The sequence below is a fragment of the Mesoplodon densirostris genome, chromosome 15 (genome assembly GCF_025265405.1).
Source record: "Mesoplodon densirostris isolate mMesDen1 chromosome 15, mMesDen1 primary haplotype, whole genome shotgun sequence".
Taxonomy (NCBI): Eukaryota; Metazoa; Chordata; class Mammalia; order Artiodactyla; family Ziphiidae; genus Mesoplodon; species Mesoplodon densirostris.
In genome coordinates this window covers 83,369,224-83,390,975 of record NC_082675.1, presented here as the reverse complement: position 1 = coordinate 83,390,975, position 21,752 = coordinate 83,369,224, and positions in this window count along the sequence as shown.

Sequence of the window (21,752 nt, the reverse complement as noted above, 5' to 3'; positions counted from 1 at the left end):
ATACAGCATCTGTCCTTCTCTGTCTGACCCACTTCACGCAGCATAATGCCCTCCAAGTCCATCCATGTTGCTGCAAATGGCAAAATGTCATTCCTTTTTTATGGCTGAATAGTATTCCATTGTATATATATACCATATCCTCTTTATCCATTCATCTGTTGATGGACACTTAGGTTGCTTCCACATCTTGGCAATTTCAAATAAGGCTGCTATGAACTTTGGGGTGCATGTATCTTTTCGAATTAGTGTCTTTTTTCCAGATATATACACTGGAGTGGAATTGCTGGGTCATATGGTAGTTCTAGTCCTATTTTTCTTTTTTTTTGAGAAACCTCCATACTGTTTTCCTCAGCGGCTGCACCAATTTACATCCCCACCCACAGTGCATGGGGTTCCCTTTTCCCCACGCCCTCTCTAGCATTTGTCGTTTGTGTTCTTCTTGAGGACGGCCATTCTGACAGGTGTAAGGTGATATCTCATTGTGGTTTTGATTTGCATTTTCCCAATGATCAGTGAGTAAGCATCCTCTCATGTACCTGTTGGCCATCTGCGTTTCCCCTTTGGAAACATGTTTATTCGGTCCTTCTACCCATCTTCTAATTGTTTCTTTTTTTTTGATGTTGAGTCGTATGATCTGTTTACATATGTTGGATATTAACCCCTTATTGGTCATATAATTTGCAAATATCTTCTCCCATTCAGTAGGTTGTTTTCTTGTCTTGTTGATGGTTTCCTTTGCTGGGCAAAAGCTTTTAAATTTAATTAGGTCTCACTTGTTTATTTTTGCTTTTATTTCTTTTGCCTTAGGAGACAGATCCAAAAAACGTTGCTACAATTTATGTCAAAGAGTGCTCCACCTGTGTTCTTTTCTAGGAGTTTTATGGTTTCAGATCTTACATTTAGGTCTTTAGTCCATTTTGAGTTTATCTCCTTTCATTTCTTCTCTGTTTCTCTTCTGAGCAGCTTAATTCAACAACTCCTACTGACTGCCTGATACACCCAAGACACTATCTTTGGTTCAGGAGGATACAAAGTTTTTTAAGATGCAGTCTCAACACCCATGAATCAAAATGTTATTAAACGGTCAGTAGCTAAGTGGAAATAAAACAGATCCTATGATGAACCGTAATGGAAAAGAATATAAAAAATGTATACATATGTATAACTGAATCACTGTGTTGTACAGTAGAAATTAACACAACATTGTACATTAGCTATACTTCAATTAAAAAAAAAGGAGGGATATAATAGATTATTGAGGCCCAGCTGTTTGGTAGATGCTATATCAAATGATTTATATGCATATCTCATTTTTCACAAATATGGTGACATTGGCATTATTTTCCCTGTTTCATAGATGGGAAATTGAGGCCCATAAAATTGAGAAAGCTGCCCGTCAGGTCCATGCAGTGAGACTCAGAGAGGGATCTGAACTGAGGTCTGCCTCCAAAGCCCTTGTTCTGCTCCTTAAAAATGAGGTAGAAACAGATCAGTAGCTATGAGAGATAGGGAATGAGAGAATGAAAATTAGTGACGGGGAGGAAGCCTTCCCAGGCCTCAAGGACAAACCTATATTTGAGCACAGACTGACGAGCGGATAGGATTTTGAGGATAAAGATGAAGAAACAGTCCAGACAGAAGCGAAAGCCAGTGGCTTGAAATAGCTGTCTGTAGGGTCCTACGCTTTGACTCAGCTAAACAGCCAGATTAGGTTCTCGTGACAGAGCAGAGGAAATGCGGTTTCTCGAGGAAACACGGTTTCTTAAAAGTTCAAGTCTGCCCCAGGGGTGTCCCAGGAACAACAGAAGCCTGGAAGAGATCATTCACGCCATTGGGCAAGAAACAGCTTCTCCCCTGGCATCAGTGGTTGGCAAGCTTTCTTTTCACCCTGAAGCTCTTTCTGATTTCTTTTTTCACAAGGAAGACTTGCCCATTGGAGCTAAAGAGTATAAGATGGTACGGGGAGCCCTTTTTCAAATTCTCTCTCTCCTCAGGGCGCTAGTCTCTTCCGTGTGGACAGAAGCAGAGAGTCAGGACTTGCTGGACTCCTGCCTGTTGGTCAAGCAACAAACTGCAGTTGCCTTGGAAGCGATCTGGTTGGGGGAACCTCGCTATTTCTGACATAAAGAGATGTTTGTTTACATTTGCATCTTCTAAGGAACTGATGCATAATAGCTTCAGCAGGACATTACATCCTGGATAAAAATCGTACTGATGACACTATCATTGACTGCTGAGAAATTAGAGTTAGAAGGAAATTTTGTTTATACTTATATGTCTATAATAGACTGAATAATTTTATATTGTAAATATTCAAATTATGTTACGGACCCAGATTAGCATGTTTTGAAAGATGCTCATTTTGAAGTTTGAAAAGTTATACAGGCCTCAGCTTTAAAAAAGAAATGTTTTTTAAGCTCCAACTCACAGTTTAAAATATTATGGAGAAGGTTTAGGCACCATTAGCCTGTCATGGGCTTAACCACTTCCCCTCTTTTCAGAGACCACAAGACAGGAGAGCATCCTGGGCTGCTTTCCCCACCTCGCTTCAGCTGCGGAGCATCACGAGACCACGGTCCCCTCCCACAGCGCAGGGAAATACTCACTTCCCTCCCTCCAAGTTCATGAACACTGTCTACCACTTTTTTCTGGGTAAAGTGCTCACATACTTATGTGATTATCATGAACAACCAGTGGGTATTAAAAAGTCACATGCTGGGGCTTCCCTGGTGGTGCAGTGGTAAAGAATCCACCTGCCAATGCAGGGGACACGGGTTCAAGTCCTGGTCCGGGAAGATCCCACATGCCGTGGAGCAACTAAGGCCGTGCGCCACAACTACTGAGCCTGCGCTCTAGAGCCCGTGAGCCACAACTACTGAGCCCGCGTGCCACAACTACTAAAGCCTGCGCACCTAGAGCCCATGCTCCACAACAAGAGAAGCCACCGCAGTGAGAAGCCCACATACCGCAACGAAGAGTGGCCCCTGCTTGCCGCAACTAGAGAAAGCCCGCGCACAGCAACAAAGACCCAATGCAGCCAAAAAATACATAAATAAAATTAAAAAGTCACATGCTGTTTCATACAGGTAGCCTGAGATCACCATCTCAGTAGGTGCCAAAAAACAATTTTTCTAGAAGCCCTCCTTGCAGTGTTTTGTGTTTTTTGTTTGTTCTGTTTCGTTTTGTTTTTTGTCTCTGCATGGCTATGCAGGATCTTATTTCCCTAACCAGGGATCAAACCTGTGCCCCCTGCAGTGGAAGCACAGAGTCCTAACCACTGGATCTCCAGGGAATTCCCAGCAGTGTGTTACTATGTGTCTCTTCTTACGTGTCTCACCACCACAGTGCAAGGCTGAGAAAAATAAAAAGTTCTCTCCCATGCACTCAATATAGCTTAAGCTATTAACTCCCACTCCCACTTAAGTCAGGGACAAGAATGCCCCACATCAAGGATAATTAATAACACTTCTTTTCTTCAACCTTGTATCAGGCACCTAACCAATGTAGTTAAAGAGAGGAAAAGAAGTAAGTGGTATAAAAAGTGGAAAGTTAGAGATAACAATTCTACAAAATTCCTTATTTGTAGGAAATGTCTCACCATTAAAGATGCAAGCAAAACTACTAAAGAGTTCAGCTATAGCTTTAGAATAAACAAGTAATAACCAAGTGCAAAATTTATTAGGAAAAAAAAGGCCCCAAAAGTGGTAGCATACACTGCAAGATGCAAAGGAATAAATTTTAAAAAGTATGGGCAAGACTTTTATGGAGGAAACAATAAACGTCATTGAAGGACATACACAAGAAGGTTTTGTGGGGTTTTTTGCAGTACGCGGGCCTCTCACTGCTGTGGCCTCTCCCGTTACGGAGCACAGGCTCCGGACGCACAGGCTCAGCGGCCATGGCTCACGGGCCCAGCTGCTCCGCGGCATATGGGATCTTCCCGGACCGGGGCACGAACCCGTGTCCCCTGCATCAGCAGGCGGACTCTCAGCCATTGCGCCACCAGGGAAGCCCCACGAGAAGGTTTTGAATAATAGAGACATATGCCCTGTCCTTAGATAGAAAGACTCATAAATATATCAGATTTGACCTAAAAAAAAGAAACTCCAATTTTTAAAAATCAACAGGGTTTTTCTCATAATTAAACATACATATTTTAAAATCCATGAAGAATTCAGTATCTTGTAATAACCTATAATGGAAAAAGTCTGAAAACTCTGGATCACTTTGCTGCACACCTGAAACTAAGACAATATTGTAAATCAACTATAGTTCAATTAAAAAAAAAAAAAGAAAAGAGCCAAGATAATGAAGACATTTCTGAAGAAGAAAATCTGTCGGAAGGGTGAGACTTGCCTATCTGATAAACAGGAACTGTTACAAAACCATAGCCAATTAGGTGGGGGAGCTAGGCAAGCAGCCCGGGGCTTCAGGGAGCCCGGACACACACTGGTCTTTTCAGTAAGTATGAAACAATTGATCCCCCATATGGAAGATATTATATCCATTACTCTCATCATACACAGAAATAATTCAAGGTCTATTAAAAACCTAGGCATGGAAAGCAAATGCATTAAAACATTTAAAAGAAATATCAGAGCAAGATGCTATGACTAGGGTGAGAAAGGATTTCCTACACAAGATTTACGGAAAAGACAAAATCATAAAGATTAGACACCAGGAATTCCTTGGCTTGTAGCTGCTTTTCTCTCACATCTGCCTCAAACTCCATCAGCCTCCTCCTCTTTCTCTCTTACAAAGACACTCGCCACTGGACTTAGGACCTGCTGGATAATCCAGGGTCATCACTTCTCCATATCTTTAATTTAATTGCATTGGTAAAGACCCTTTTCCCAAATAAAGCTACATTCACAGGTTCCAGGGGTTAAGATGTAGGCATATCTTTTGGAGGCCACCATCCAACCCCCTGCAAATATTATCAATCATCTACAGATACGTACCTCAGTAACAAAACGATTTAAACAAAAAACACTCATGGGAATAAGAAACACCACACCCTTCTCTGGGAATGTAAAGGGAGAGGTGGGGATGGGAGAGGGAGACCTTACAGAGGGGCTCAAGCGTGTCTGTAATTGTCCTCAGGTTAAACCATTTGAAGTAAATGTGGCCAAACATCGAGCTTGGATAGGGGTCAGTGGCCATGCTGGTGGGGGTCATCTTTTTCTGTACTTTTCTGTAATTATGAAATATTTCATAAATTTTAAAAATTAAACAATGCAAAGATGTCCTGTTCCTTGGCTCTCTCAGGAATTTGGAGGAGTTACTTTTGACGAGCCCTGGCCCAGCCTTGCCTACCGTCTGTTCATTAAGAATCTCTCACACATGCGCGGCCCCTCTCAGCCCTCGGCAAAGCTTGGAGTCAGAACCCTTTCACACTTACCTAACCCACCTCTCAAAACTTATGGTGGGGCTTCCCTGGTGGCACAGTGGTTGGGAGTCCTCCTGCCGATGCAGGGGACACGGGTTCGTGCCCTGGTCCGGGAGGATCCCACATGCCGCGGAGCGGCTGAGACCGTGAGCCATGGCCGCTGAGCCTGTGCGTCCGGAGCCTGTGCTCCGCAACGGGAGAGGCCACAACGGTGAGAGGCCCGCGTACCGCAAAAAGAAAAAAAAAAAAAGTATGGTCTTTCCTCCCCACCATTTTGCTCGTTTTAGATGCTTTGTCCCTCACTAAGGACACTTCTGCTCAGATAATGACAATATGCTCCCCAAATATCAGAGACTAATCAAAACCATCAAAACTGAACTGTACAAGCAAAAACTGCAAGTAACCAGCAAGGCTTCCTCGTGATGTTTTTGTGCTTCTAGCAAATAACTTAACCTCCCAAGGCTGTAAATTGCATTTTAACTTTTACAAAATGAGTGCTCCGGCCTTCTTCGAGAACGTGCCTGCCTCTCACCACTTCGATGGTCTGAGAGTTAGTTCCCTTGGGGTGACCTGACAGTAACCGAATCACTGGCACAATCTCTCTGAAGCACTGTTTTTTCCCCAGATACCCTTTCTGTGGCATCAGCCCAGTCGAAACTGAGAGGTAAGGTGATTATCCTGGCCACTGCCACCGCCAAGATGGAGTCACGCTTCTTCCTCTACCCATAGAAAATCAAGACTATTCACTGAGATGTAATTTCTGACATTTCAAAAATGCAGTGGCTGAAGGAAAGCTATGATAATTTCTCTTAATCACAGTTTTCCTTTATATTTCTCCTTACAGCGATTTTCTCTCTCTCCCTCTCTCTCTTCCTCACACATACCCAGGGCTAACATTCTATTTTAGGTTATGGGGAGACCAGGGAGTTGCAGAGTTATTTCTATGGTTCAATTATAAAAGTAACCTAATCATTAAAAAAATAATAACCTTAAAAAAAATCATAATCTTTGAGAGTAATCATGATTAACAGTGCAGGCTTTAGAATCAGAATTTTACTTTGATTTAACTTGCTACTCCAGTGTGACACTGAGCAAGTCACTTCTCGAAGCCTCAGCTGACAATGTTGAGATAGTAGTTACACCCACCACGAATCTGACATAGGCGTTAAAAAATAATAAATAAGTCCTTGATGTCTCTTAGCTGATATTAATATTATACCCTCTAAGCCAACTACTGATATTCTTCTTATGCACATTTATTGTTTTTATTGACCTTCCAGAGAAAACCATGGTCCCTGTGCTGTGGACTGCATTGCATGACAATTATTTCTGAGCGGTGTAACCAATATAAATCTTCTGATGGTTCTTTTTTATAAAGTTGTAATTAGAGGTCTGTGGGCTTTTCCATTCTGTTTTTTCACCAAACAAAGTATAATCATTGTTTTCAATGTTCCTACAGAGTAGTTATAATCACCACTGTCCTCTGGCTGTGCAATATTTAGCAAGTGGACACTGCTCAGCATAAGGAAGAAGGCAATAAACTTTTTTTTTTTTTTTTCTGCCGTACGCGGGCCTCTCACTGTTGTGGCCTCTCCCGTTGCGGAGCACAGGCTCCGGACGCGCAGGCTCAGCGGCCATGGCTCACGGGCCCAGCCACTCCACGGCATGTGGGATCTTCCCGGTCCGGGGCACGAACCCATGTCCCCTGCATCGGCAGGCAGACTCCCAACCACTGTGCCACCAGGGAAGCCTGGCAATAAACTTTTAAAGAATGAATTGGCACATTGTCAAAATATGGGACTACACTTGGAGTAGTAAAAACTATGTCACTGTAATGTACTAAAAATCTGAAGTGCTTACCTGAGAACACCCTTCAGTGAAAGATATTTGTTTGGGCTTTTACATGACTATCAATGACCAGTTGTCTATGATTTGGGGAAAATATTATCCTACAAGAAAGAAAATCCCCAGAGCAACAGCTCCACCTTTAAACAAATGACAAACTCAAGTCTCTCTGTGAAGGATGCATACTGCGAATTTAGAGTAGGGCTTACAGCGACCTCAACTGAGAGATCTCTACAACATTTTAACAAAACATTTTTTTTTCTGATTACAAAGTAATACATTTTTTCTGATACAAAGCAGTACTGCAGAAAATGCAGATAATAAAATATCCAAAAACAATATAAATCAAGGGTAACATCACCACCTGGCTAGAACCACAATTAAATTTAGCCATTTTGTATAACATTTCAGACTCTTCTGCTGTGTGTGTCCATGTGTGTTTGTATATGTATTTTATATTTTTAACTCATTCTTCAGTGTACACAATACAAAACTAGACATTTTTCACTTAACAATGTTGTGTTCATTTCCTATTGTTGCTGTGACAAATTACCACAAACATGGTGACTAAAAACAATACAAATTTAATATATTAACAGTTCTGGAGGTCAGAAGCTCAATGTGGGTCTCATTGGTCTGAAATCAAGGTATCAGCAGAGTCCTGGACCCCTTCCATGTCCAAAAGCAGCAGTGGCCCATTGAGTCTCTCTCACATAGCATCCCTCTACTTTGGACTCTCCTGCCTCCTTCTTTCACCTATAAAGGCCTTTGTGAGTACCCTGGGCCCACTCAGATGATCCAAGATCATCTTCCCCTCTCATGTTTCAACTGATTAGTCACTTTAGTTTCATCTGCAACCTTAATCCCCTTTACCCTGAAGCACAATACATTCACAGGTCCCAGGGCAGCTGTGCATACCTTCGGGGTGGGGTGGGGCCCATCATCTGCCTCCTACAAATCTATTCTGAGCATCCTTCTAGTCCTTGAATATTCCTCTATCTGTACTTTCCTTTTTAATCACTACAGTGCATCTTACTGTATGGATGGATACAACGTAAGTCATCGTACTGTTTTGCTACCATAAAGATATTTAAGTTGCTATCATTTGCCATTCCTGGGCAGTAAAAATGATGAGAGTTATAGTTTTAAATAATACTGTATATGTGTTTATATATTTCTGGGAGGGCAATGAATGAGTTTCATATCAGCTCCACTTCTACCGCTGGCGTGAGCCAAGCTTCCCTGATGCCCTCACAGACCCTGGCCATTATCTTTCTTTTCTAATCTCCACCATATTGGTAAGTGGGAAGTTACTTTCCATTTTTCTTTGCCTTTCCTTGGCTTCTACTGAGAGTGAACATGTTTACATACTTACGTTGTCCACCCAAGGTTCCTCATGTGTGACTGTGTGGCCGTGATGTCAGCGACCTTGACACTGAGACTCAGTGGGTGGTCCCTTTGCTCTTACTGAAACCCCTGGACTTGACTCTCCTTCTACCTCCTACTCACGACATCCTTAAGTCCCCACACTGCTCCTGCTCTGTGGCATCCTGAGATGCACCCTCTGGGTGTGACACAATTTCTGTGCCCACGGTCACGGGGGCAGTGAGCGCACTTGTTACCAGGGTGGGGTAGGGAGGTTGCTGGAGCAGTTCCAATGGACTCTTGAGCACCATCCCCTCTCAAGATGGCTTTTCCTCTTGTGTCATGTGAACTTTGCATCCTTAGGCCTTCTACTAGCATGTTGCTGCATGACCCTCCTTGACATGTGTGACAAAATGAACTGTTAGGACTGTAATTCTAAACTGATAGAGAGCTCCTATCGCCTGAAGTCTGGATTTGTTGGAACTCTCATCCAGCACATTATAGCCAGCACTTATTGTAAAGGCTGTTCTTATGTTTATATAAGTCATTATTATTTGACACCCTTTGTTTATTGTCCTTGTATGCCTTCCAGAAAAAAAAAAACTCAGTTCCTATGCAGTGAGCTGTGCTGCGTGAAGGTGACACAGACCAGTGTAACCACCACTGAGAGAGCATCTTCAGGTGCTCTGTTTTTTTAACTTAGGCCCAGTTGGTACATCCATGGCATTTCTCTAGATTTCAGATTCTCTCATCTCTTTCTCGCCACTTCCATCCATTTAAAGGGAGGGGGACTTCCGGGTAAGATGGCGGAAGAGTAAGACGCGGAGATCACCTTCCGCCCCACGGATACACCAGAAATACAGCTACACGTGGAACAACTCCTACAGAACACCTACTGAACGCTGGCAGAAGACCCCAGACCTCCCAAAAGGCAAGAAACTCCCCACATACCTGGGTAGGGCAAAGCGGAGAGATCCCCACACAGAGGATCGGTGCCGAGCGGCACTCACCAGCCCGAGAGGCTTGTCTGCTCGCCCGCCGGGGCACACAGCGCTGGAAGCTGAGGCTCGGGCTTTGGTCAGAGCGCAGAGAGAGGACTGGGGCTGGCGGCGAGAACTCAGCGTGAAGGGGGCTAATGTGCCACAGCTAGCCAGGAGGGAGTCCGGGAAAACTCTGGAGCTGCCGAAGAGGCAAGAAACTTTTTCTTCCCTCTTGGTTTCCTGGTGCGCGAGGAGAGGGGATTAAGAGCGCTGCTTGGGGGGGCTCCACAGACGGGCGCGAGTCGCGACTGAAAGCGCGGAGCCCAGTGACGGGCGTGGGACGCTGGGGCTGCTGCTGCCGCCGCCAAGAAGCCTGTGTGCAAGCGCAGGTCACTGCCCACACCGCCCTTCCGGGAACCTGTGCAGCTCGCCACTGCCGGGGTCCCGGGATCCAGGGGCGGCTTCCCTGGGAGAACGCACGGCGCGACTCGGGCTGGTGCAACGTCACGCCGACCTCTGCCGCTGCAGGCTCGCCGCGCACTCCGTGCCCCTCCCTCCCGCCCGGCCTGAGTGAGCCAGAGTCCCCGAAGAGGCTGCTCCTTTAACCCTGTCCTGTCTGAGCGAAGAACAGACGCCCTCCGGTGACCTACATGCAGAGGCGGGGCCAAATCCAAAGCTGAAACCCAGGAGCTGTGAGAACAAAGAAGAGAAAGGGAAACCTCTCCCAGCAGCCTCAGAAGCAGCGGATTAAAGCTCCACAATCAACTTGATGTACCCTGCATCTGTGGAATACAGGAATAGACAATACATCATCCCAAATTGAGGAGCCAGGAGTCAGTGCTGTGCCTCTGAGGTGGGAGAGCCAACTTCAGGACACTGGCCCACAAGAGACCTCCCAGCTCCACATAATATCAAACGGCAAAAATCTTCCAGAGATCTCCATCTCAACACCAGCACCCAGCTTCACTCAACGACCAGCAAGCTACAGTGCTGGACACCCTAAGCCAAACAACTAGCAAGACAGGAACACAACGCCACCCATTAGCAGAGAGGTGGCCTAAAATCATAAAAAGTCGGCAGACACCCCAAAACACACCACCAGACGTGGACCTGCCCACCAGAAAGACAAGATCCAGCCTCATCCACCAGAACACAGGCACTAGTCCCCTCCACCAGGAAGCCTACACAACCCACTAAACCAACCTTAGCCACTGGGGACAGACACCAAAAACAACGGGAACTACGAACCTGCAGCCTGCAAAAAGGAGACCCCAAACACAGTAACATAAGCAAAATGAGAAGACAGAAAAACACACAGCAGGAGAAGGAGCCAGATAAAAACCCACCAGATCTAACAAATGAAGAAGGAATAGGCAGTCTACCTGAAAAAGAATTCAGAATAATGATGGTAAAGATGATCCAACATTCTATTTCCCAGATCCAAAATCTTGGAAATAGAATAGACAAAATGCAAGAAACAGTTAACAAGGACCTAGAAGAACTAAAGACGAATCAAGCATCGATTAAAAACACAATACATGAAATAAAAAATACTCTAGATGGGATCAATAGCAGAATAACTGAGGCAGAAGAACGGATAAGTGAGGTGGAAGATAAAATAGTGGAAATAACTGCTGCAGAGCAAAATAAAGAAAAAAGAATGAAAAGAACAGAGGACAGTCTCAGAGACCTCTGGGACAACATTAAACGCACCAACATTCGAATTATAGGGGTTCCAGAAGAAGAAGAGAAAAAGAAAGGGACTGAGAAAATATTTGAAGAGATTATAGTTGAAAACTTCCCTAATATGGGAAAGGAAATAGTTAATCAAGTCCAGGAGGCACAGAGAGTCCCATACAGAATAAATCCAAGGAGAAATACGCCAAGACACATATTAATCAGACTGTCAAAAATTAAACACAAAGAAATCATATTAAAAGCAGCAAGGCAAAAACAACAAATAACACACAAGGGAATCCCCATCAGGATAACAGCTGATCTCTCAGCAGAAACTCTACAAGCCAGAAGGGAGTGGCAGGACATAATTAAAGTGATGAAGGAGAAAAACCTGCAACCAAGATTACTCTACCCAGCAAGGATCTCATTCAGATTTGATGGAGAAATTAAATCGTTTACAGACAAGCAAAAGCTGAGAGAGTTCACCACCACCAAACCAGCTTTACAACAAATGCTAAAGGAACTTCTCTAGGCAAGAAACACAACAGAAGGAAAAGACCTACAATAACAAACCCAAAACAATTAAGAAAATGGGAATAGGAACATACATATCGATAATTACCTTAAATGTAAATGGACTAAATGCTCCCACCAAAAGATACAGATTGGCTGAATGGATACAAAAACAAGACCCATATATATGCTGTCTACAAGAGACCCACTTCAGACCTAGAGACACATACAGACTGAAAGTAAGGGGATGGAAAAACATATTCCATGCAAATGGAAACCAAAAGAAAGCAGGAGTAGCAATTCTCATATCAGACAAAATAGACTTTAAAATAAAGACTACTAGAAGAGACAAAGAAGGACACTACATAATGATCAAGGGATCGATCCAAGAAGAAGATATAACAATTGTAAATATTTATGCACCAAACATAGGAGCACCTCAATACATAAGGCAAATACTAACAGCCATAAAAGGAGAAATCGACAGTAACACACTCATAGTAGGGGACTTTAACACCCCACTTTCACCAATGGACGACAGATCATCCAAAATGAAAATAAATTTAAAAACACAAGCTTTAAATGATACATTAAACAAGATGGACTTAATTGATATTTATAGGACATTCCATCCAAAAACAACAGAATACACATTTTTCTCAAGTGCTCATGGAACATTCTCCAGGATAGATCATATCTTGGGTCACAAATCAAGCCTTGGTAAATCGAAGAAAATTTAAATTGTATCAAGTATCTTTTCCGACCACAATGCTATGAGACTAGATATCAATTACAGGAAAAGAGCTGTAAAAAATACAAACACATGGAGGCTAAACAATACACTACTTAATAACGAAGTGATCACTGAAGAAATCAAAGAGGAAATTTAAAAATACCTAGAAACAAATGACAGTGGAGACACGACGACCCAAAACCTATGGGACGCAGCAAAAGCAGTTCTAAGGGGGAAGTTTATAGCAATACAATCCCACCTTAAGAAACAGGAAACATCTCGAATAAACAACCTAACGTTGCACCTAAAGCAATTAGAAGAACAAAAACATCCCAAAGTTAGCAGAAGGAAAGAAATCATAAAAATCAGATCAGAAATAAATGAAAAAGAAATGAAGGAAACAATAGCAAAGATCAATAAAACTAAAAGCTGATTCTTTGAGAAGATAAACAAAATTGATAAACCATTAGCCAGACTCATCAAGAAAAAAAGGGAGAAGACTCAAATCAATAGAATTAGAAATGAAAAAGGAGAAGTAACAACTGACACTGCAGAAATACAAAGGATCATGAGAGATTACTATAAGCAACTCTATGCCAATAAAATGGACAACCTGGAACAAATGGACAAATTCTTAGACATGCACAACCTGCCAAGACTGAATCAGGAAGAAATAGAAAATATGAACAGACCAATCACAAGCACTGAAATTGAAACTGTGATAAAAAATCTTCCAACAGGGCCTCCCTGGTGGCGCAGTGGTTGGGAGTCCGCCTGCCGATGCAGGGGACACGGGTTCGTGCCCCGATCCCGGAGGATCCCACATGCCGCGGAGCGGCTGGGCCCGCGAGCCATGGCCGCGGGGCCTGTGTGTCCGGAGCCTGTGCTCCGCAACGGGAGAGGCCACAGCAGTGAGAGTCCCGCGTACAGCAAAAAAAAAAAAAAAAAAAAAAAAAAAATCTTCCAACAAACAAAAGCCCAGGACCAGATGGCTTCACAGGTGAATTCTATCAAGCATTTAGAGAAGAGCTAACACCCATCCTTCTCAAACTCTTCCAAAATATAGCAGAGGGAGGAACACTCCCAAACTCATTCTACGAGGCCACCATCACCTTGATACCAAAACCAGACAAGGATGTCACAAAGAAAGAAAATTACAGGCCAATATCACTGATGAACATAGATGCAAAAATCCTCAACAAAATACTAGCAAACAGAATCCAACAGCACATTAAAAGGATCATACACCATGATCAAGTGGGGTTTATTCCAGGAATGCAAGGATTCTTCAATATACGCAAATCAATCAACGTGATACACCATATTAACAAATTGAAGGAGAAAAACCATATGATCATCTCAATAGATGCAGAGAAAGCTTTCGACAAAATTCAACACCCATTTATGATAAAAACCCTGCAGAAAGTAGGCATAGAGGGAACTTTCCTCAACATAATAAAGGCCACATATGACAAACCCACAGCCAACATCATTCTCAATGGTGAAAAACTGAAACCATTTCCACTAAGATCAGGAACAAGACAAGGTTGCCCACTATCACCACTCTTATTCAACATAGTTTTGGAAGTTTTAGCCACAGCAATCAGAGAAGAAAAGGAAATAAAAGGAATCCAAATTGGAAAAGAAGAAGTAAAGCTGTCACTGTTTGCAGATGACATGATACTATACATAGAGAATCCTAAAGATGCTACCAGAAAACTACTAGAGTTAATCAATGAATTTGGTAAAGTTGCAGGATACAAAATTAATGCACAGAAATCTCTGGCATTCCTATATACTAATGATGAAAAATCTGAAAGTGAAATCAAGGAAACACTCCCATTTACCATTGCAACAAAAAGAATAAAATATCTAGGAATAAACCTACCTAAGGAGACAAAAGACCTGTATGCAGAAAATTATAAAACACTGATGAAAGAAATTAAAGATGATACAAATAGATGGAGAGATGTACCATGTTCTTGGATTGGAAGAATCAACATTGTGAAAATGACTCTACTACCCAAAGCAATCTACAGATTCAATGCAATCCCTATCAAACTACCACTGGCATTTTTCACAGAACTAGAACAAAAAATTTCACAATTTGTATGGAAACACAAAAGACCCCGAATAGCCAAAGCAATCTTGAGAACGAAAAATGGAGCTGGAGGAATCAGGCTCCCTGACTTCAGACTATACTACAAAGCTACAGTAATCAAGACAGTATGGTACTGGCACAAAAACAGAAAGATAGATCAATGGAACAGGATAGAAAGCCCAGAGTTAAACCCACGGACATATGGTCACCTTATCTTTGATAAAGGAGGCAGGAATGTACAGTGGAGAAAGGACAGTCTCTTCAATAAGTGGTGCTGGGAAAACTGGACAGGGACATGTAAAAGTATGAGATTAGATCACTCCCTAACACCATACACAAAAATAAGCTCAAAATGGATTAAAGACCTAAATGTAAGGCCAGACACTATCAAACTCTTAGAGGAAAACATAGGCAGAACACTCTATGACATAAATCACAGCAAGATCCTTTTTGACCCACCTCCTAGAGAAATGGAAATAAAGACAAAAATAAACACATGGGACCTAATGAAACTTCAAAGCTTTTGCACAGCAAAGGAAACCATAAACAAGACCAAAAGACAACCCTCAGAATGGGAGAAAATATTTGCAAATGAAGCAACTGACAAGGGATTAATCTCCAAAATTTATAAGCAGCTCATGCAGCTCAATAACAAAAAAACAAACAACCCAATCCAAAAATAGGCGGAAGACCTAAACAGACATTTCTCCACAGAAGATATACAGACTGCCAACAAACACATGAAAGGATGCTCAACATCTTTACTCATTAGAGAAATGCAAATCAAAACTACAATGAGATATCATCTCACACCAGTCAGAATGGCCATCATCAAAAAATCTAGAAACAATAAATGCTGGAGAGGGTGCGGAAAAAAGGGAACACTCATGCACAGCTGGTGGGAATGTGAATTGGTACAGCCGCTATGGAGAACGGTATGGAGGTTCCTTAAAAAACTACAAATAGAACTACCATATGACCCAGCAATCCCACTACTGGGCATATACCCTGAGAAAACCATAATTCAAAAAGAGACATGTACCAAAATGTTCATAGCAGCCCTATTTACAATAGCCCGGAGATGGAAACAACCTAAGTGTCCATCATCGGATGAATGGATAAAGAAGATGTGGCACATATATACAATGGAATATTACTCAGCTATAAAAAGAAATGAAATTGAGCTATTTGTAATGAGGTGGATAGACCTAGAGTCTGTCATACAGAGTGAAGTAAGTCAGAAAGAGAAAGACAAATACTGTATGCTAACACATATATATGGAATTTAAGAAAAAAAAATGTCATGAAGAACATAGGGGTAAGACAGGAATAAAGACACAGACCTACTAGAGAATGGACTTGAGGATATGGGGAGGGGGAAGGGTAAGCTGTGACAAAGTGAAAGAGCGGCATGGACATATATACACTACCAAACGTAAGGTAGATAGCTAGTGGGAAGCAGCCACATAGCACAGGGAGATCAGCTCGGTGCTTTGTGACCGCCTGGAGGGGTGGGATAGGGAGGGTGGGAGGGAGACGCAAAAGCGAGGGGATATGGAAACATATGTATATGTATAACTGATTAAATTTGTTATAAATCAAAAATAAATAAATAAAATAAATAAAATAAATAAAGGGAGGGGGATAGAGAAATACAAAGAAAATCAGGAACAAAAACACAGTGAGTCTCCTCATTTGGAACACAAATGAGGTGTTAAAATAAATGAAAGAATACTGTGCAAAATTGCAGAAAAACGTCAATATTGCCTGGCTAAATTTGAACAAATATCAAAAAGATGCCAAAACTCTTACACCCCAACGAGGGGCAAGCATTTCGCTGGAAGTCAGGAGCTGGAGAAAGTTGGGCTGCAGCCAGGGATGGGGGATGGGGGACAGTCTGGGTCCCCACCCCTCGGCGTTGATGACAGATTGAAATTACAATGGAGTAACCCTGGTTCAGTCACGCAAAGTGGAGCTGTGTGGCCATTGGGGACGGGCTCATAGACACCTTTCTGCAGTGCTGAGAACTTGAATTTTCTGAACCAGAACACAACCTCCCAAGGACACCACCAGCTGTTTTAGATCAACACCCACCAGCTGCAACCGTGCGGCCTCAAGATCCCCCCTTGCAACTATGTAACCCTATCAGACCCCAACCCCCCTTGCTTAGAAAGCATCCTCATTTCTTGCCAGCTCCAGTGATAATTCTTAACAAACAGCTTATATAAGTAACAGTGGCCTTGCGGTTTTTGCCTTTATATATTCCTCCATTTATTTTGTGATCCAACAGAACACAATTCAGATGCTTCTTGAACCTGTGCTTCCCGGGCTGCAGTCCGAACAAACCCCAAATATAAATGCCTCTTTCTCTCAATCAGGTCTTCTTTTTTTTTTTTTTTTTTTTTTGCAGTACGCAGGCCTCTCACTGCTGTGGCCTCTCCCGCTGCGGAGCACAGGCTCCAGACGTGCAGCCTCATGCGGCCATGCGGCCATGGCTCACGGGCCCAGCCGCTCCGCGGCATGTGGGATCTTCCCGGTCCGGGGCACGAACCCGTGTCCCCTGCATCGGCAGGCAGACTCTCAACCACTGCGCCACCAGGGAAACCCCATTTCTGAATTCTTGTTCCTGGTAGCTCTGGGTCCTGAGAAACGTCTCGACTATCTATTCCTTTAGATGAACCTAGAAAGCCTTTAGTGGATACATTCATTCACGCATTCAAGCAGCGTTTGCTGAGCAGGTGCTTTGCCTCGAGCCTTCCTCGGGGAAGCGTGGAGATGCAGATGGGACCTGAGGACTTCACGCTCTTGCAGGTGAGGCAGGACTGGGCTGGGGAAAAGGACATGGGTACAGCAAGAGGACCTGCCAGGCTGGCTCCACATACATGGGTCATATCTCTGAAATGACAACTTTTCTTGGAGACTTCAGAGCATGAGACGTGATTCTATCCACCTGTGTAGGGGACAACGCATACACCATCCCCACCAGATGGCTGTGGACAGCTGACGGAGGTGGATGTGGAAAGAAAACATCCTCCTCCCCCTCGTCACACCCCCTCCCCCTCCCACGCCTCCAAACACCTCGGAGTGTTTCTGCAAAGAGGTGACTCTGGGGATGCGGAGAGCTCTTGCCTCCTATTTGCAAGGCAGCAACTGCTACTCTCTTCCCAGAAGAAATTTTGCCACCCTCTCCTAAAAGCAAATGAGGCAAATATCACTGCTGGCAAAAGAAATTTGCTTTCCTGCCAGGAAAAGAGAACTGGGGAAGAAGATGGGAGATTTTCCTGACCACCTCACCTAGGATCGGGAGTTGGTGCCCACTGAGAACGGAGACAGAGTTCAGTGTTCAGTACCAGCCAGTTTCCTCCACAACCGGGCAGGTGAGGGTCTGGACACCTGGAACAGCTCATCGCTAATTCCAGAGCTGAGACCAGGGAAATGCCCTTCCTCAGCATCTTAGTATCTTCCTTCATAACGAGATGATAATAAAACATACTTATTTACCTCAAAAGGAAGCTTTAAGCCTAGAAAGGTCTTTGAACCTACTGAGAGTTTATGAGTGGCATGACCACATCAAGTGAAAGGCCGACCACCTGGCCTGGCAGCTAAGCCACAGTGAACATTCAAAAGCTCTTCCAGCCACCACCCTGGAGGCTGTGTGAATCTCTAGCACCTCAGAAAGATGTTGGGAAACAGGTCTTTGAAATGATACCTTTTGCATTAGGAGGGGATGGATAAATGTCAATTTTTGAATTCTTCCAAATGCAACATCAGAACCTCTGGGTGTCTGCTTCAGAGGACCTGTCACTCAAGGGCATGTTCATGGTCAGAAAAAATTAACAGAGGGAAAGAAGAATAACTTCTACTATTAAAGTATGTTGCTCAATGCATGCCAGACATGCCATTGTGCTAAGTGATTTAACTCATTCCGTTAATCCTCCAATCTGGATTGGAGATCACTACTCAAATTGTCCTCCTTTTCAGATAAGGTGACTGAGCTCAGGGTTAATATCAACTGGAGATACTTATGCCAGGACCATGAGGAGAGAGAAAGGCAAGCATAACCAGAAAGGCATCGTAAGATGACCGCAAACCAAGGAAATACCAATACATGGTGCCACATGGCTTCACACCAATGGAAACAAAGCCCACTTAAATGATGAAAACGTCTTATTTATCCAATAGAATATTTCTAAATAAATTATTTTTCATATGCAAATAGGAACATTAGAAGAAACGAATGTCATGACGATCAGGGAAGGTTCTTGAGATGATCTTTTGATGCGTGGACTTGGAGAGGCTACAGCCCCCAGTTATTCAACCAAACACTCCTCCAGGTGTTGCTGTGCAGGTATTTTGTGGATGTGAACCAAGTCCATAATCGGTTGACCTTAGTTAAGGGAGATTTTCCTAGTTCATCTGGCTGAGCTGGATTCAGTCAGCTGGAAGACCTTGAAAGCAGAATTGAGGCTTCCCTGAAGAAGAAATTCTGCCTGGGGACAGGAGCTTCAGCCTATTCTAGAATTCCCAGCTTGTCCTACGGATTTCAGACTTGATTAGTCAGCTCCACAATCACATAACACAATGCCTTGCAATAAACCTCTTAATATTTATCTCTTGAACCCTGACTGATACAGTTCTGAAAATGTTCATTGTCATTTATGTATCAATATAAGAATGAATTAGAAACTTGCACAAGCCTCTTAGATAGCTTCATCCACCAGAGGGCAGACAGCAGAAGCAAGAAAAACTACAATCCTGCAGCCTGTCGAACAAAAACCACATTCACAGAAAGACAGACAAGATGAAAAGGCAGACTGCTATGTACCACATGAAGGAACAGATAAAACCTCAGAAAAGCAACTAAATGAAGTGGAAATAGGCAACCTTCCAGAAAAAGAATTCAGAATAATGATAGTGAAGATGATCCAGGTCCTTGGAAAAACAATGCAGGCAAAGATCGAGAAGATGCAAAGGACAAACACCTAGAAGAATTAAAGAACAAACAAACAAAGATGAACAATACAATAACTGAAATGAAGAAAACACTAGAAGGGATCAATAGCAGAATAACTGAGGCAGAAGAATGGATAAGTGACCTGGAAGACAGAATGGTGGAATTCACTGTCGTGGAACAGAATAAAGAAAAAAGAATGAAAAGAAATGAAGACAGCCTAAGAGACCTCTGGGACAACATTAAATGCATCAACATTCACATTATAGGGGTCTCAGAAGGAGAAGAGAAAGAGAAAGGACCCGAGGAAACATTTGAAGAGATTATAGTAAAAAAAATTCCCTAACATGGGAAAGGAAATAGTCACCAAAGGCCACTAAGCACAGAGAGTTCCAAGCAGGATAAACCCAAGGAGAAACATGCCGAGACACATCGTAACCAACTGACAAAAATTAAAGACAAATTATTGAAAGCAACAAGGGAGAAACAACAAATAATATACAAGGGAACTCCCATAAGGTTACCAGCTGATTTCTCAGCAGAAACTCTACAAGCCAGAAGGGAGTGTCATGATATACTCAAAGTGATGAAAGGGAAGAACCTAAAACCAAGATTACTCTACCCAGCAAGGATCTCATTTAGATTTGGTGGAGAAGTCAAAAGCTTTACAGAGAAGCAAAAGCAAAGAGAATTCAGCACCACCACACCAGCTATACAACAAATGCTAAAGGAACTTCTCTAAGTGGGAAACACAAGAGAAGAAAAGGACCTAAAAAACAAACCCAAAACAATTAAGAAAATGGTAAAGGGAAAATACATATCGATAATTACCTTAAACAGTAATTTAAGGTAATTTGAATGGATTAAATGCTCCAACCAAAAGACACAGGCTTGCTGAACGGATACAAAAACAAGACCCATATATATGCTGTCTACAAGAGACCCACTTCAGACCTAGGGACACATATAGACTGAAAGTGAGGGGATGGAGAAAGATATTCCAGGAAAATGCAAATCAAAAGAAAGCTGGAGTACCAATACTCATATCAGATAAAATAGACTTTCAAATAAAGAATGTTACAAGAGACAAGGAAGGACACCACGTAGTGATCAAGGGATCAATCCAAGAAGAAGATATAACAATTATAAATATATATGAACCCAACATAGGAGCACCTCAATACATAAGGCAACTGCTAACAGCTATAAAAGAGGAACTCAACAGTAACACAGTAATAGTGGGGGACTTTAACACCTCACTTACACCAATTAACAGATCATCCAAACAGAAAATTAATGAAAACACAGGCTTTAAATGACACAATAGACCAGATAAATTTAACTGATATTTGTAGGACATTCCATCCAAAAACAGCAGATTACACTTTCTTCTCAAGTGTGCACAGAACATTCTCCAGGATAGATCACATCTTGGGTCACAAATCAAGCCTCAGTAAATTTAAGAAAATTGAAATCATATCAAGCATCTTTTCTGACCACAACGCTATGAGATTAGAAATCAATTACAGGGAAAAAAATGTAAAAAACACAAACACATGGAGGCTAAACAATACGTTACTAAATAACCAAGAGTTCACTGAAGAAATCAAAGAGGAAATCAAAAAATACCTAGAGACAAATGAAAACGAAAACACGACAATCCAAAACCTATGGGATGCAGCAAAAGCAGTTCTAAGAGGGAAGTTTATAGCAATACAAGCCTACTTCAAGAAACAAGAAAAATATCCAATAAACAATCTAACCTTACACCTAAAGGAACCAGAGAAAGAAGAAAAAACAACACCCAAAGTTAGCAGAAGGAAAGAAATCATAAAGATCAGAGCAGAAATAAATGAAATAGAAACAAAGAAAACAATAGCAAAGATCAATAAAACTAAAAGCTGGTTCTTTGAGAAGATAAACAAAATTGATAAACCATTAGCCAGACTCATCAAGAAAAAGAGGGAGATGACTCAATTCAATAAAATTAGAAATGAAAAAGGAGAAGTTACAACAGACACAGAAGAAATACAAAGCATCCTAAGTGACTACTACAAGCAACACTATGCCAAAAAAAAAATGGACAACTTGGAAGAAATGGACAAATTCTTAGAAAGGTAATAACCTTCCAAGACTAAACAGGAAGAAATAGAAAATATGAACAGACCAATCACAAGTAATGAAATTGAAACTGTGAT